Source organism: Scyliorhinus canicula, chromosome 1, assembly GCF_902713615.1.
Source record: "Scyliorhinus canicula chromosome 1, sScyCan1.1, whole genome shotgun sequence".
Taxonomy (NCBI): Eukaryota; Metazoa; Chordata; class Chondrichthyes; order Carcharhiniformes; family Scyliorhinidae; genus Scyliorhinus; species Scyliorhinus canicula.
The window spans coordinates 292,231,232-292,250,079 of NC_052146.1; the positions used below are offsets into that span (position 1 = coordinate 292,231,232).

General features: G+C 43.5%; 1 protein-coding gene across 9 annotated transcripts in view; it reads right to left on the reverse strand.

Moving 5' to 3' along the window:
- Window positions 1–18,848, reverse strand: part of akt3a (v-akt murine thymoma viral oncogene homolog 3a) — a 522,194-nt gene that overhangs the window by 350,597 nt on the left and 152,749 nt on the right. Inside the window, exon 1 of one of the 9 annotated variants that reach the window (XM_038815304.1) lies at window positions 8,056–8,187. The exons of the other annotated variants lie outside the window; for them this stretch is intronic. The gene's annotated coding sequence lies outside the window, so the exon portion shown is untranslated. Of the gene's footprint in view, window positions 1–8,055; window positions 8,188–18,848 lie in introns of those variants that run through there. 9 annotated transcript variants of the gene reach the window in all.

The window sequence follows — 18,848 nt, forward strand, 5'->3', positions numbered from 1 at the left end:
TCCTGACAATATTCGGTATCAAACAAAACTTCCATATTGCGTATCATCCACAGTCCAGCGGGATTGTGGAGCGCATGAATCGGACCCTAAAAACGACCCTCAGGAAAATGGTTCAAGAGAATAATTCCACATGGGATTCAGTGCTCCCCTTTGCACTTATGTTCATAAGGAACACTGTCTCCACATCTACAGGATACACACCACATACACTCATGACCGGACGCCCTATGAAAGGTACAGAATTCCTTTTAGGACTGGACATGACAAGCCCCGAAGTGACGGCCCTCACACATGAAAAGGCAGTTAAAGATCTAGTTGAGACTGTGAGGTCTGCACAGATCGCAGCCGCAGTCCAGCTAGGGAAACGCCGACAGCAACGTACTGCCTGTTTCAATAAGACCGTACACACCACAGAATTCCAGGTTGGGCAACAGGTAATGTTATCTGTTTATAACCCCAGCAGTTTTTTGGCTCCAAAATATTCCGGTCCCTACTCAATTTCGGACAAAATTAGCCCCTCCGTTTACAGAATAAAGTATCCTAATGGGAAGACCGCGTGGTTCCATATAAACCAGTTAAAGGCATATGGAACACAGGCCAACCATGCTCACCATGTCCTGCTGGATGCAGCAGAACACTTCACCCCGCCCACCAGAGACACTTTTCCACCATCCCCCTCACAGACCAGTTCATCCACGGACTCGCCCACGACTCCGCCCACAGACCACTACAGACCACGCCCCGACACGCCCACAAGCTGCCACAGCAGAGACAGCAGGACTGACACTGACTCTGAAGACAGCGACAGCACACAGCCATACAGCCCACACTGCACCAACTACGACCCCAACTCCAGTGACCCCATGGAAGTCACTTACCTTAAAAACCCAGAACCACCACCCGACCCCGACTACCCCGACAACACACTCGACACTACACAATGGCACAGGGACAACTCATACAGACTTGTCCGCAATGATGAAAGTGACCCCCGGTCACACAATTCCAAAGTTTCATGCCTGATCCACACAAGGGTGTGGGATCCGGGAGAGCAGGACGACACGGTGTCTGACTCCCGACACGGCAACCCCTTTGTGACCCTGTTCACAGAGGCAGAATCAAAGTGAGGTGTCCAGATGATGTAAGATAGGAATCGTTTGAGGGAAACGATGTCCTTTCTGATGGAACCTGCACGTATGTTTGTCTTCGTTTTATGTTTGTTTGTCTCAGGATTGTACATTGTTCAGCTGGAGGATGGACATCTTCTTTTCAGCTGAAAAGATTGTGACCACCTCACATACACGTTAGTTTGTCCGCAGATACCTTTGAGAACTTCGGTTTGATTGGAGATCCTTTCCAAAGTTGTAAGGCCACACGCCAAATAGCTTGTCCGCAGATATCTCTGAGAACTTCAGTGATGTCCTCAGTTGGAGCATCTTGGCTCCCTTGGTTTTTTTTAGGTGCCCCTCTATTCGGCGAAATAGAGGCTGCAAGTCATGGTCAATACATTCATACCCGTTTTTCTTTCCAGGTTACTCAGGCAGTGGACAAACGGCACTGAGGACCCGCCCTGTCTGAGAACCAACCCTTGGTCAGCCAAGCTCGGGTATGGCACAGCACGCCCTACCCGGGGATCCCATCCAAATCGTACCCGTCGCGGCCCATACGCAACTCATTCGGATGTTTGTTTCAAAGTTTGTTTTCATTTTACGTTAGGTAGCCCTTCGGCCGCCATCCCACATGCTATTTACATCCGGGAACAGTCGGATGGTAAATCAGCAAAGCCTGCGAGACGGCTCGCAGAAGGAAGGATTGTTAGGTGTATGCTGGTCTTTAAATTCGCTTTTTGAAAAAAAAAAATGAGGGGAGTCACAGGGTGTGACTTAGCCAGTCATTTTAAAGGGTCAATTGGGATTTGAAAGACAGATGCACTAACAAGTAAAGGTCTTAAACTGTGTATTGACAGATACTGTGCTTGATCCCAAAGGTTTCAAAGGACGAGACAGAGGTCGAAGCCAGGATTGTCAATACCGGAGGAAGAAGGAAGAGAAAGAAGAAGAACAGCAAAATGATGGAAGCCCACTTATTACTGTTTAATGTCATATGTATATGTGTGGAAACAAGACACGTTTCCCCCACAACCCCCACCGTAAATGTTTCAATTACAGCAAACCCCCAGTGCTCAGCTCTGATCAGCGAGGTTCAGACCTGGTGTACTAAATTCATGACGTGGTACTCCATGTCCTATATAATCGAATCACTGTTGGTGATCGCGATCCTCATCATATTAGTGCAGACCCTCAGGTTGAGGAAATGGAAGAGGAGAGCCTCTCGTTCCAGCACCTCACCCATCTATAGAGTTCAATCCCCCATCTTCGGATTCCACCAAACCCCTCAACCCCTCACTGATTACAACACTCTGTAAATAAAAGGTTCAGCCATGTATTATATTGTTCCATACTCGACTGCCGAGTTGGGAAGTGTGATGTTGTGGTGTGAATGGTTAAGATTTTAGAGTGATGAAATGTTAAGTTAAGGTTAAGGTTAATAGTGATAGGTAGAGGTTCCCAGTTGTAGTAATGCATGTCCCTTTGACATAGGGCCAAGTAGAGATGTTAGTTAAAAAAATTTTCTTCTTCCCATAGTTTAAGATAGAGTAGAACAGGAACTGGCAAGAGGTCAGAACACAAGGAAGGCAAAGTACATAGGTGATCCTTCACAATAGGATGATTGTGAGGATCACAAGGAGGGAATGTAGCCATGCTGGCCACGCAAAATGGACACTGAGCCAAACTAAAATGGAAGACAGCAGGGAAAGCCTGTTTAGTGAGAACAGACAGCCTGCTCTCAACTAATTAGCATTTTGCAAGCAGCAAACCAGTTTTCTGGCCAGGTGCAGATCTCCAAGCCAAAGGTGTTAATGGCAAAGCGCTTAACATTCTGATGAGGCAGCCCAGATCCAGGCACACACAATGGCAACATTTCCATCTCAATGTAGCACTTAATTGGTGGAGCAGACAGGATGGCACCAGAGTAACGAATATCGAAACCACCCCCCAACATCGAGGGAAGCCCCGCATTGGAGGATTTCGAAGGTAGCCGTTTGGAAACGTTCCAATCGGTACCGAAAGGTAGAGCCCGCCTAGAAGGGGGCAAGGACATTAGAGAGGGGTATAAAAGCAAATTCCCCACAGAGCCCGGTCTGTTAAACTCGTGCTCCGGCTCTGACTGACATCTTGCATCCTGACTCCAGCCGTTGAGCACCAGCCGCCGAAACCGCAAGTTCAACGCTCGCTACGCGATCCAAGCCCACTAGACTCCCAAGTACCAGAACGCTTGCTGAAGGCTGCAGTACAAGACCAGGACGAAGGCCTCGTTCTCTGACCTTGCCTGTTCCTGTTAGATAAGTATTCTGTTCACTTAAGTTTAGTTATAGCTTAGTCTCTTAGTGTGTGCATGAGTATTTATTATAACTGTATAATAAATATTGATCGTTGAACTTTACTAATCGGTGTATCGTCTTTATTACTTTGAACTTGACCTTGGAATACTTGTGACGTTGCCTATACGGCAACTGGCGACTCCAGAGCTAAATAATTACATAGAACAGAGCCTAGTAGTGTTAAGCACACGTCGAACTCGGAGGCGTGTTAATACACTCCAATAAACGCGTTTTACGCCCATAGTAAAACGTGCAACACCTTCATGGTGCATGGACCACTGTGTGGCAGCAGGCCGCTCTCTGTGGGCTTGTACCGCTCTGTCGCTTGGCGTCAGGCCGCAGCATAATCCTGCACTCACGAGTCGAAATCTCATATGCTGGGCTGAAGATTCCCTAATCCGAAGAACTCGTCGTCGGGGTCGTCAATGTACAACACGTTTAGTTGCGGTTCGGATTTGGTACTGGGGTAGCCACCTCCCAAGGTGAAATCTTCGTCTGAGTCGTTGTCTTCCAAGACCATATCATCACTTTTGTGTTGGAGCTTGCATTGGGCTCACGATGTCCAAAGAAGAATTCACAGTCTGAGTCATAGACTTCAAGGACTGTACCATCTCTTTGGGCGGTGCTAACTGCTTGTTGCAAGGTTCTGCGGAGGTTACTTTCAGCTACTGGTTGAATTTCAGGCATTGTGCTGTCGTTCCAGGTAAAAGAATCAGGTTTTACGGCTTTAATTTTTTTTCTTCGTGTTTTGGGACAGTTCCCCTTTAAGTGGGCGTGGTCTGGGACCTCTGACGTCACGAAGCATGTGACGTAGGTCGTAGAAGCGATTGGGCATGCTCAGATCGCTGTTCCTTTACTTGGGGCCTTTTTCTCCACTGCGCATGTGCAGCACCTTTACCAAGATGGCTGCAATTGAAAACTGCAGATTTCTTCTGCAAGGCTACCTCGTGGTGAGCTTTGGCGCCTCTTTTACTATTTTTTTAATGTATGTTCCTTGCAGAATTCTTGGAATTTGTCCAGGACTGCCTGGAAGTCACTCTTGTTTTGCCTCTGAGTATTTGAAGGTCTGGAAGATTTCAGCTGCTTCTGGGCCCGCGATGGTAAGTCGAAGCTTTATTTTCTCTGCATCCGCCACACCATCTAGATCAGACCCTACCAGGTAGATCTCAAATCTCTGCCTGAACCAACGCCAGTTTTCACTGAGATTGCCTTGGTACCTGAGCTGCTGTGGAACTGGAATCTTGAACATCATCTTGCCTGGCTGCCTTTGCTGGTTGTCACTGTTTGCCGGGTTGTAACTATATGGATTTAACAGGTCACTCACTGGTACCATATTTTGTTATGCTCTTGACGTAGCATAAGCTGCTTCCTTGATGTGCACTCTGACAAAGGAAGGTTCAGACTTGGAGATAGCTTTAACACATTTATTTAAACTGTTAACAATTCTCCTACTTGGATTCAACTCTCCCGTTAATCCTGCTATAGCTGAAGGTGGTGTACAGGGCACACCTCACGAGGGCAAGGATCAGCCGATTCTTTGAAGGGGTAGATGATGTGTGCGAACGTTGGGGGGGGGGGGACCCCGCTAATCACGTTCATATGTTTTGGTCCTGTCCAAAGCTTGGGGAGTACTGGAAGGAGGTGTTTAGGGTAATTTCCAAGGTGGTGCATGTGAGACTGGACCCGGGTCCCCGGGAGGCCATATTCGGGGTGTTGGATCAGCCAGGGTTGGAAACGGGTGCGGAGGCAGATATTATAGCCTTCACCTCGTTGATCGCCCGAAGGCGGATCCTGCTGGGATGGAGAGCGGCCTCTCCACTCTGTGCCCTGGCATGGCGAGGGGACCTGTTGGAATACTTGACCCTTGAGAAGGTTAAGTTCGAACTGAGGGGAAGCTCGGAGGGGTTCTACAAGTCATGGGTACTATTTATTATGCACTTTCAAGAACTGGATAACATCGAACATTAGTTTGGGGGGGGGGGGAGGAGGAGGAGCGGGGGGAAGTGTATGTTGAAGATGGCTATGGGTAATCACGGATTCCTTTTTTTTTTCTTTGTCATTTGTTTATGTTAACATGCGGGCTGATGTCTGGGCATGGTGGGAGGATGGGATCGTTGTTACTGTTATGGGGTTTGAGATATTTGTTGTTGGTTATTGATTGTTGTTGGGTGTAAATTCAGGAGAAAAATTGTGAAAAAGGAGAATAAAATTTTAAAAAAATATATATCCTGCTATAGCTACTCAAACTGACAAAGAAAAAAGATTGTTTTTAAAAATCTGTCGCGCACAGATTTAATGGTAATGGGCGGGTTTCTTTTATCCTGTGGATCACACTACTCTACAGTATAAACAAAGCAGTAGGGAGAAATCTTCAAACCACAACATAAACAAATAGCCTTCTCAAATCTCATATCTGCACTCCCTCCTGCAACATGCATTACATCAACCTTGATGAAGTGACTTTAACTAGACAGTGAAGATTATATAACATGTACATAGTTTGGAGTCTGAGTATACCCAAGTTTTATTCCACTTAATACAAGGAGGATTGGAAAGGAGAATCTAATCTATGCTTTAATTTGACACAAGGTACAAGCATAGCATAGGTACTTTTACACAAATTAAAATACATCCATATAAACATTTTCCTTCATCAGCCACAGTTATTATTATTAGTGCAAGTATGAATAGCACAACAGACCCAGTAAATGGGAGCCTTTAATTCTACTGTAAGGCTAAAGGAACTGATTTTATTGACAGACAAAAGGAGCCTTTAAAACTCATGCTTTTTCTCCATGAAGCTCCATAAAAGCCAATCATAGTATGGAAATGGAAACCAACTTTTTACTCGAAAGCAAAAAGAGGGAAGGTGATGATTGATCTTGCTTTCCCAATATTGCACCCATGCATAAAGATAAAAGCATCTTAAATGTGACTGAATGATTGCATTCCGAACTGGCATCACGTTTTAAATTGACAATTGTAGCATTTATCAAGCTTCACCATTCAGCTTAGCCGGCTGAGTTTTGTAATTATCCTTAAACAAACAAACAGGAAACCCAATTAATGACCTGGTTATATGGTACAATTGCTGCCTGTCAACACCATTGATTTTACAGAGACCAGGAGTTTGACAACAAGACTATTTTGGAAGACACAGTCTCAATATTACCCAATATTTTTGTATATGCAGGTCAATATTTTAAGATGTTTAAAAATAATTAATTATTCCTGATGAACATATGCATATGAGCTCGGATTCCCTTGATGAACAATAAATGCAAATAGGCAATAAAATTACAGCTGCCTGCCTGTGCCACACTTAAATGTTTCCATTATCCAACCTCTTAGTGTTGCATAACTGGAGCTTCGGTTTGAAACTTGCAGCTAACCTTCAGCACTTTAAGTTCATCACCATTAGGAGAAAAATACTACAGAATTGTTCAATTGTATGCAATGAATATTTCTCAAAAGCAAGACAGCCAGTTATGAGGTGAATCAAAAATGCACATCAACCTACGTTTCTTGGCTCACACAAGGTAATGGCATCTTTGTTGTAATTATATTTTTCCAACCAGAGGATGCCTTTACAAAAACGTGGATGTCTTTACAAAAAATGGCAGAACTATTAAGTTCAACACCACCTACAAAGAAACTATGACAGAAAACGAAAAACAAATAGCAGGGGACAGAAGGTGAAAGTAATTCATTTTTAAGAACCACAAATTGATCTGACCAAATACTTTTGGCAAAATTTCCACTGATGTATCTGCCACACAGAACAACTTGAAACAATATTTAATGTAAAAGAATTATGCACAAATACTGAAAATTGTTGGATGAAATAGATCTACTGCCAGAAGAGACAGCATTATGGAACATTTTGAACTCTCGTCAGTATGCTGCTTGACATCTGCACATGTTTATGCGTCTCTCCAATAAGCTCTTGAACACCCTGCTGGAGCTGTCATTTTTTTATTCTTCCTATCTGGCAGATGGCAAGTCAACAATCGACATCAACAGCAGCAATGCCTCACCACAGAATTGCCTGCTCCTTGCGTCACAGACACAATAATAAACTCTTTGTTGTTGCCCCACAATACAGCTGCTTAAACCACTTTGGTATGAAGCCGGTCTGTTGAAAACACAAACTCCCTTCTGTCAGGGGTTTGTTTAAAAAAAAACGGCAAAATGTTAAACAACCAAAGCCACAACACAGCTGCAAACAACCAGATACTTCAAAAGCTCCTCCCTAACAAAGACCCTGAAATGGGGTTTGTCTATAGCTTATGGAGCAATTAAGTAGTATGACAGCTTGTTTTGTGCATACAACAACTGGACAGACAAATTAACTGCAAAATGTAAAATATGAACCAGCCATTTCAAGATTTGATAACTTTTTAAAAATCCATAATGTACAATTTCGACACCGAGTTTAGTAACCACAAAATAAAGAGATATAATTAATACATTTTACTAAAACTGAAATATTAAAAATCCATACTCAAACTCAACATTTTGTTAACATTTTTTACCCATAAAGCAAATCCAATACCATTTCAAGTAGCTATTTTGGATTGTGGCCTTGCGTTCAGTCAACTGGACAAAATTACCTTGACTCACTTATGTACATTCCATCTTTCTATCCTTTCATAAATTTTGGAAAGAAAAACTTGTATACCATTTCTAATCATCACAATTTATATCAAACTACAGTAACTACAAGTAAAACATCAACTGTTACACATCCTTAGCACTACACTAAGCTGAGACTTAATCTGGGACCTGTTTATCCACTTTCCCTGATAGAGGAGGATTACGTGGAGGTCAGCAGCTGTGAAAAGGAAGACAGAATCAGTTAAGCAAGCTACACATAGTGAGACATGTCACTTGAGCACATTTACATTGTGCTTCGGATACCATCAATGTCACTGTAATTCTACTGGACTACATTTCTTTTGTTTTTTATTATTGCATGTAACCTTCATTATACTCCTTACACTCCAAAAACAAATTAGTTAAAAATCAACATATCCTGCTCAGAAGAGCTTTGAATGATTAGCACCTTGCTACTGTGCATGTTGGCTTGGGAGTGAATGCTATTGTTGGGCCATCTTATTTGCCACTGGATTTGGAGGACTTTGCAAAGGCACTACTGGTGATACTTCTCCAGTGATGTGAGGTGCTTGCTGTGGGTTGTCCAAGCCTCCGAAGCATTTGGCAGTGCAGGCTGCCTGATAAACCCTGGTCTTAATCTCAAGTGGGGGATCCTGGTCCTTAAATATTATCTTCCTTAATAGATCTGAGCTGGTACACTGGAGGCTAAGCCTGCCTTTATTGAGAAGAGGGTTCAAGGATATGGAAAATGGCTCACATTTTCCAAGATTGTGCCATTGATCTTAAATCAATGGGGGTGGTGTTGTGCTTAGGAGCTGATTGTAAGAGGACGTTAGTTTGCCAGGTGTTTACCAAAAAGTCATGCTTTGCAGAAGAAGTTGACAATGACTTGGAGCTCAGTTTCTGAGTGAATGCGCACACGGAAGTCATCTTTTGAATTTGATGATCAGCCATGATCCTAATGAATGGCGGAGCAGACTCAAAGGGCCAAATATCCTACTCCTGCTTCTATTTTCTATATGTATATATTGTATTTGCATACTGAAGCTCTATGACAGAATTGGAGTCGTTTTGGATTAAGGGCTGCGTAGATAGATAGAATTTACAGTGCAGGAGGCCATTCAGCCCATCGACTCTTGGAAAGAGCACCCTACTTAAGCCCATGCCTCCACCCTTTCCTCGTAACCCCACCTAACCCAAGGGCAATTTAGCATGGCCAATCCAACTAACCTGCACATCTTTGGACTGTGGGACGAAACCGGAGCTCCCGATAGTACTTTATGGAGCAATTAAGTAGTATGACAGCTTGTTTTGTGCATACAACAACTGGACAGCCAAATTAACTGCAGAATGTAAAATATGAACCAGCCATTTCAAGATTTGATAACTTTTTAAAAATCCATAATGTACAATTTCGACACCGAGTTTAGTAACCACAAAATAAAGAGATATAATTAATACATTTTACTAAAACTGAAATATTAAAAATCCATACTCAAACTCAACATTTTGTTAAAATTTTTTACCCATAAAGCAATTCCAATACCATTTCAAGTATTGTTCTTTAAATTATCTCCACACCTGGGAATTGAGAACTCTTATGTAGGTTGGCTTTCCTACTTAAAGAAATAAAAGAATTAGTAGACGACATCACCATTGGTCATGTGATCTTAGTATTTATTCACAGACAAAAGCATGTGCACTTTACCCTGTGTACTTTTGAAAATTCCCAAGATGAGCAGCAGTAGGGGAGTGTTCTTTGATCACAGATCTTTATTTCACTGATTATTTTTATTTCACTGATTACTAAGTAGCAGTAAATTATTAAGTAAATATACACATGAAGTATATTTGCCTGTAATGTAAAGAAAGGAAAGTGAAGTTGCCAGTCCCAGATGACCATAGGCCATTTCTGCTTTGTGGGAGAGAGCTGACTGGGAGCAATTTGATCTGAGGACCACCACACCTCAGGTGAGACAGTGGGCCTTCATGAATAACCTCAGCCAGTATGGGGATTGAACTTGCATTGTTGGCTTCCCTTTGCATTACAAACCAGCTGTCCAACCAGCTGAACCAAGTACTGTGTGGAAGTAAGCAAAGTGTTAAATAAAATTTGTGCATGTGGCTTAAACAGCATTGCCATGGCTAGTCACCAAAATCTATTGGATAACAATGGGATACTGGCCTGGCAAACATATGGTACTTTTAAAAATTAAAAAATAAAATATGAAATGCAGAACAACTATTTTACTAAACCTTATTGTAATCTAAAGAAAGTGGCAAGTATGGAGGCTGGTGTCCAGACATCATGGATTTCAAGGAGAAAGTGGACAGGTGCCTGTCAACAGACGGGATTCCTTACTGAAATGCAGATGACTACTATGGATAAGTGGCTAAATTAACTAACTTCCCAAAACAGTTAGTATATTATGCTTCTCCCTCAATCAGCATCTAAATAGATTAACTGGTGATTCAGATCATTTGCTGCTTTTGGGGTCTTGCTGTGAACAAATTAACTGCCATGTTTATCTATGTAAGGGACTAACCATATTTCAAAAAAAGTAATTAATTGGACATAATATTCAAAAGTTCCTCTCTTCCAAAAGATTTGTTCCGGCTCATCTACCATGGTTCAATTCTAAGAATCCCAATTTATATACTTTTGATTGCACAGTGTTTGACAGACATACCATACCACCATCACTGCTTTATAACATTTCGTCTCCACGCATCTCCTCTCCTTATACCTACCCTTCACTCATTTTTCAATAAGTTCTGCCTATGTTATTGCACTTTTCTATAATTCATGGCAGGTGCTGCATTTTCAGATGTTTGAGATACACTACATGTAAATGTGCATGTTTTGGCCAACTATTGTCTCGATATGCCACTCACTCATATTTCTTTACAAAGTTCCCTTCAGAGATGCTATCTTTCTATGAGACATTAAAGTAAGATTCCAAGCCTTTGTTAAAGAAGGGTCTCCTGGCCAAAGTTTCTCAAATCAGGTAATTTAAGGCAGCATGGTGGCACAGTGGTTAGCACTGCTGCATCACAGCGCCAGGGACCCGTTTCAATTCCCTCTTCGGTGACTGCCTGCGTGGAGTTTGTACTTTTTCCCCGTATCAGCGTGGATTTCCTCAGGGTGCTCAGGTTTCCTCCCACTGGCCAAAGATGTGCAGGTTAGGTGGATTGGACATTCTAAATTTTCCCTTTGTATCCAAAAGGTTAGATGGGGTTACAGTGACATGGTGGTGAGCCTAGTTGGAGTGTTCTTTCGGGAAGTTGGTGCAGATGCGATAGGCCTAATGGCCTCCTTCTGCACTGTAGGGATTCTATGATTCTACAATTTAATTGGCTAAAGAGCTGGCTTTTAAAGCAGACCAAGGCAGGCCAGCAGCATGGTTCAATTCCCGTACCAGCCTCCACGAACAGGTGCCGGAAGGTGGTGACTCGGGTTTTTTTTTACAGCAACTTCATTTGAAGCCTACTTGTGACAATAAGTGATTTTCATTTCATTTCATTGCAGTATGTGGCACTTTAGTCCATGCTACCTGCCATGTTTGTCAACATTACAACAATTACATTTCAGCTAAGTGCTGTTGATTGTCCTCATGTCGTTGTGAAAGATGTTATGTACTGTTCTATGTTCTATAAATGACAGGCTTGAATTTGCTACGGTGTTGTCATCACCACCCTGCTTGGATCAACTACCAAAGCCACCTCCAGTCACTGGTGAATTTACACCAGTATGTCTCTGCGGAACACTCAAATTCAAGTCTAAAAACAGGCAAACAAACTCTAGCATCCTCACCAAAGTAAATTCCCTCCAGCATCACAAGCATGATCATGCAAAATCAGCTCCACTGGTCTAGACATCGAATCCACATGTCAAATAATCAGCTTCCGAAGCAGACCCTCTTTTCACAATTAAGGAATCCACCCGATTTTAAGGGAGACAGAGTAAATGTTTTAAAGACACTCTGAAGGCCACAATGAAAAGAGTACAAATTAACATTAGCACAAGGAGGGAATTTGTAGTTAATTGTGCCATGTGGAGATGCCTCATCAATGAAGCTGGAGGGGCATTACAGTGATGCAGTGGTTAGTTAGCACTGCTACCTCACAGCACCGAGGACCCAGGTTTGATCCCGGTCCCGGGTGACTGTCCATATGGAGTTTGCACATTCTCCCCGTGTCTGCGTGGGTCTCAACCCAACAACCCAATGATGTGCAGGGTAGGTGGATTGGCCATGCTAAAATTGCCCCTTAATTAGATTTTTTTTTATATTTGAAAATGAAATGAAAATGAAAATCGCTTATTGTCACAAGTAGGCTACAAATGAAGTTACTGTGAAAAGCCCCTAGTCGCCACAGTCCGGCGCATGTTCAGGGAGGCTGGTATGGGAATTGAACCCACGCTGCTGGCCTGCCTTGGTCTGTTTTAAAAGCCAGCTATTTAGCCCCGTGCTAAACCAGCCCCTATAAATCAATCAATGAAGCTGAAACACATTCAGAAAACAACAACAAACTCTGTTGTGGAGAAGCAACAAGAACAGGAGACAGAGAAGAACCCCCTCCCTCAGGGCAACTCTTGTCCTCCCTGTCCTCTCAAAGATCTGTGGCTCCAGGATTGGCCTGCTGAGCCACTTGAATGCACAGATATCATCCTTGTTTCGAAAATTCTGCCGGTGATATAAACATATTTTCAAAGGTCTGGAACTAGTGGCCTGAACATTGCATGTTCTTGCAATCCTGTATGTGCGAGTGGCAGTGCGGGAAATGGAAGTTCAGGGACTGAAACACAGAGGCCAGTGAATAAAAAAAGAAGTACACAGGAAGGAAGGAAGGAATAAAGCGACTTAAAGGTAGACCCAAACAAGAGACTTTTGCTGCACGAGTGGTAGTTTTAAGCAGGAATCATTGTGCCAAGACAAGGGAGGATGATCTCTCAAGTGCTGAACATGGTGTTTAAGTGGCTTGTGACACCATTCCTACATTTTTCTTCTTGTCCATCTCCTTCCACTATCTCAACTAAATCTCACTGACAACCAACCACCTTGCGCCCCAGCACCACCAATCCTAACAAAACTTGTTCTCTCTCTTTATCAACATATCTTTTTTTGACCAAGATTACCTGAATCCTTCAGAATATCTCTCTATTGATCTAGCATCAATCACGATTTGTGGAAGGGAGTTCCAAACTTCTACCTCCCTTAGTGTTTCCTAATTTAACTCGTAAAAGATCTGGGCCGGGATTCTCCCCTACCTGGCGGGGCGAGGGGTCCCGGCGGGACGGAGTGGCGTGAACCACTCCGGCGTCGGGCCTCCCCAAAGGTGCAGAATTCTCCGCACCTTTAGGGGCCAAGCCCTCACATTGAGGGGCTAGGCCCGCGCCGGAGTTGCTCCCGCTCCGCCGGTCGGCGCGAACAGCTTTTGGCGCCCCGCCAACCGGGGCTGAACGGCCTTCGGAAGTCCGCGCACGCGCCGGTGCATCAGCGGCTGCTGACATACCAGCGCATGCGCAGGGGAGGGGGTCCCTTCCGCCCCCGCCATGGTGAAGGCCATGGCGGGGCGGAAGAAAAAGAGTGCCCCCACGCCGATCGGTGGGCCCCGATCGTGGGCCAGGCCCCCCCCCACCCACCCCCCCGGGGTCAGATCGCCTGCCCCCCCCCCCCCCCCCCGGACCCCGCCCGCGCCGCCAATCAGGTAGGTGTTTTGATTCCAGCCGGCGGGAGAGGCCTATCAGCAGCGGGACTTCGGCCCATCGCGTGCCAGAGAATCGCCGCGGGGGGCCCGTCGACCGGCATGGCACGATTCCCACCCCCACCGAATTTTTGGGGGGGGGGGGGGGGGGGGGGGGGAGAATTCGGGACACGGCGGGGGCGGGATTAACGCCTGAGAATTCCACGCCTGGTTCTAATTTTAGACCATGCCCCAAAGTCCTGGGCTCCCCAACCCCCTTTACCTAACCCGTTTCGCTTAATATCATGAAAACTTGATTACATCACTGATTTAGCTCACTGGGCTAAATCGCTGGGTTTTAAAGCAGACCAAGCAGGCCAGCAGCACGGTTCGATTCCCGTACCAGCCTCCCCGGACAGGCGCCAGAATGTGGCGACTAGGGGCTTTTCACAGTAACTTCATTGAAGCCTACTCGTGACAATAAGCGATTTTCATTTCATTTCATTTAAATTTCAGAGAATACAACCTCTCATCATAATGTAACACTTCAAATCCATTCTGGTAAATCTATACTGCAATCTCTCCAAGTCCTATATATCCTATCTAATATGGGGTGCCCAGAACTTGTCAGGTGCAGTCTAGCCAGACCTTTGCAAATCTTTGAAACAAGATCCACCCCTTGCATTCTAGACCTCTAAATGTAAAGGCCAATATTCTATTTTAGCTTTTTGGATTATATTCTGTACCTGTTAATGACATTTTAATGATGAAATGTATCTGGACACCCCAAGTCTCTCAGTTGTTAAGGTGCAGAAGGCAGCCATTTGGCCCATCGTGTCAGCATCACCTCTCCAAATGAGTATTGATTTAATTCCATTCTCCTGCCTTTTTCCCATAACCCTGTAGATTGTTTCTATTCACGTAATCATCTAATGCCCTCTTGAATGCCTTGACTGAGCCTGCCTCCACCACTCGCAGTGCATTCCAGACCCAAACCACTCGTTGTGTGGAAAAAGTATTTTCTCACATCTGCTTCTTTTGCACATCACTTTAAATCTGTGCCCACTTGTTCTCAATCCTTTTACAAGTGGGAACAGTTTCTACCTATTTACTCTGTCCAGCCCCCTCATGATTTTGAACACCTCCATCAAATCTCCTTTTAGCCTCCTCCTCTCCAAGGAGGAGACACCCAACTCCTCCAATCTATCTTCATATCTGAAGTTTATCATCCCTGAAATCATTCTTGGAAATCTCTTCTGCACTCTCTCCAATGAGTCACATTCTTCCTAAAGTGTGGTGCCCAGAACTGCACACAATACTCCAGTTAAGGCTGAACTAGTCTTATACAAGTTCAACATAAACTCCTTTCTCTTGCACTCTATGCCACAATTAGTAAAGCCAAAGATAGTTATGCTTTATTAATTGCTCTGTCCACCTGTCCTACCACCTTCAATTACTTTGTGCATATACACCCAGGTCCCTGCACACCCTTTAGCATTGTCCCACTTATTTTATATTGTCTCTCCAAGTTCTTCCTACCAAAATGAATCCCTCACACGTCCCTGTATTGAACTTCATCTGCCATCTGCTCATTTCACAAATTTGTCTATGTCAGAAGTTCTCCACTGTCCTCCTCACAGTTTACAATACTCCCATGTATTGGGTCATCTGCAAACTTTGAAACTGTCCCCTGCACACCAAGATCTAGATCATTAATATATATCAGGAAAAACAGAGTCGCAACATTGATCCCTGGAGAAGTCCACTCCAACCTTGCTCCTGCCTAAAATATAACCATTACTCAGACAATTTTGTATCCACGTTCCTACTTTCTCTACCAGGCCAATGTCCTGGAATTCCCTCCCTTATAGCACTGTGGGTGTACTTGCACCCCAGGGACCACAGCAGTTCAAGAAACATAGAAAACGTGTGCAGGATTAAGTCTTTCGGCCCGTCAAGCCTGCAGCACCATTTAATATGATCGTGGCTGATCATGCAAATTCAGTAGCCCCTCCCGCTTGCAGTCCTGCCATTTTGAGAATTAGTCTGGTGAACCTTAGCTGGACACCCTCAACAGCAAGAATGTCCTTCTTCAAACTAGGAGACCAAAACTCCACACAATACTCAAGGTGTGGCCTCACCAAGGTCCTGTATAACTGCAAAAAGATATCACTACTCCTATACTCACATCCTCTCGCTATGAAGGCCAGCATGCCATCACTTTCCTCACCGCCTGCTGTACCTGCATGCCACCCTTCAGCGACTACTATGACACTGGGAGGCATGGACAAGTTGGGCCGAAGGGCCTGTTTCCATGCTGTAAACCTCTATGACTCTATGACACCCAGGTCTTGTCGCACTTCCCCTTCCCCCAAACTGCTACTATTCAGATAATAATCTGCCTTCCTGTTTTTGCCACCAAAGTGGCTAAATAACCTCACATTTACCCACATTATATTGCATTTCCCAAGTATTTGCCCACTCAGCCAGCATGTCCAAGTCACCCTGCAGTCACTTTGCATCCTCCTCACAGCACATACTGCCACCCAGTTTAGTGTCATCTACAAATTTGGAGATTTTGCACCCAATTCCTTCGTCCAAATCATTAATGTATATTGTGAACAGCTGGGGTCCTAAGTCTGAACCCTGTGGTACCTTACTAGTCACTGCCTGCGACTCTGAAGGCAGCTGATCACCACCGTCTCAAGGGCAACTAGGGATGGGCAATAAATGCTGGCTTGGCCAGCAGCACCCAAATCCTGTAAATTAATTGAAAAAGGATGACTTCACATTTGCCACATAAATGTCCATTTTCTTAATTTGTCACTTTGTAATTGCATGCTTCCATCTATACTGCTTACAATGCAACCTATCTTTGTGCCATAGCAAACTTAGATGCGTGGCTTATTATCCAATCTACTTTAAATTATACAAATTAATTATTCCACATGTCCACCATTTTATTTTCATTCATAGTATTAGTTAAGGGGCTTCTTTTTTTTTTTTTTTTTTTACACACACGAGTGGTTAGCATTTGGAAAGCTGCCCGAATGTGTATCGGAGGCAAACTTAATCATAGCATTTAGATGAACTAGATCATTATCCAAAAAGGAAATATTTTCAGGGCTCTGGGAGAAAAGGTGTGTTAAGTGAGAGTTAGAAAATTGCTCTTGCAAATAGCTGGCATTGCCACAGAAGGCCAAATAGCCTCTGTCTGTGCTGTAACTAGCCCAAGACTAGACCACTCTAGTTTGTCCAATTCAAGTTTGTAAAAATATGATTTTGATGTCTCTTACAAATTTCTTTTCATAATTTCTCTCTGTAGTTCTTACTATTGGTTTTGTTTCCTGGGCAATTTCTCAGAGTAGCATGCTCAATAGCCACAGAGCAGGCTATTCTAGAGCTGGTATTCAGCAAAGAGAGGATTAATTCATCAATGACCTAATTGTAAAGCAGCTTCTTGCCAGTAGTGATCATAACATTAAGAAATTTCTCACTCCATTTGAAAGTGGAAGTGTGGGTCTAAGACTAGTGCTTTAAATTTAAATAGACAATTACAAGGTTACAAAGGCAGCTGACTAAAGTGAACTTGGAAAGTAGTTTAAAGGGTAACAGTAGAGATGCAGTGGTGTACATTTAAGAAAATATTTTGCACCACTCAGCAAAGATACATTCCAAAGAGAAAAAGATTTGAGGAAAAGGTTGCACCACCCTGGCTAGCTAAGGAAATCAGATAGAATCAAATTGAAAGGAAAAGCGTACAATTCTACAAAGATTAGCTATAACTTTTTTTAAAAAGCTGGAATGACAAATAAAAAAGGGAGAAATTAGTTATGGAAAAGCAAGCAAGAAATATAAAAACTGATCGAGTTTCTACAAGTACTTGAAAAGAAAGTAACTAAGGTGATCATTGGTTTTCTAGTGAATGTCTGGGGAATTAATTGAAAAACGAAGAAATATTTTTCCTGACCTGTACCTCCCTTTCTCTTTCTTGTTGTTCTACTAGAGCTATTCTTCCCCCCCCCCCCCTCATTTCGTATTCAAGCTGCTTTAATTCTTTTTCATGTTCAAGTTGTTTAATCTGTAACTGAATGTTTGCCAATTCCAATGAGTCAGACTGTATCTCAGGCAATTTTAAATGTTCAACTAGTGCCATAAGTACTTCTTCTTTTCGTATGTTGCCAGGTAACGTTAACTGCAATGCTTTTGCCAAATCTAAAAGCCTCTTTTTAGTCTCTGTCAGTAAGGTACTGCGTGTGACCTTCTCCACTCCCCAAAACGTCTGAGCTTCTGAAAGAGCCATTGTTCATAACACACTCCCCTCTTAAACTGGAATACCACACCTGAAAAGCAAACATGCTCACCCCTCACTGTCTTTAAGTTCACTAAGCCAACCCATTAGATTCTGTCCTAATCCCCTCAAGGACATTCCCTTTCCCAACACTGCAATGCTTTTCCTAATTTGTACGGTCACGCCACCTCCCATCTTTTCTGAACACTTCAAATTTTATATTAAGCACCCCGTCCTCATCACTTTTCAGCCACATTTCCATTATTGCCACTCCATTATATTTCCACATGGCTATTTGTGCTTGTAGTTCCCCAATTTTGTCACCACACTTTGTATATTTGCAAACATGCATTGTACATGCATAGGCATATACAAATTCAGAGCAGGTGGTCATTTGGCCCCTCGAACCTGCATTCAACAAGGTCATGGCTGATCGGATCAACTCCTCATTCCACCTACCTCCGTAAGAGTCTTGGCTAACAAGGGAGTCAAAGGTTATCTGCCACTGCCTTAAAAAAAACACTCACTGACCCTGCCTTCACTCTCTGGGGAAGAGAGTTCCAAATATTCACCAAATCTCATGAGAAAACAATTTCATCCCAGCTCAATCTTAAATGGGCAACCCCTTATTTTAAACTGTGCCCCCTATTTCTAGTACCTCCCACAAGGGAAAACATTCTTTAGTATCCATCCTGTCAAGTCCCCTCAGGATCTTGCATGTTGCAATAAGGTCACCTCTCAATCTTCATTGGAGATGGACACAACCTGTCTATCATTTCCTTGCACGATACCATCCCATTCCTATTGTTGAGT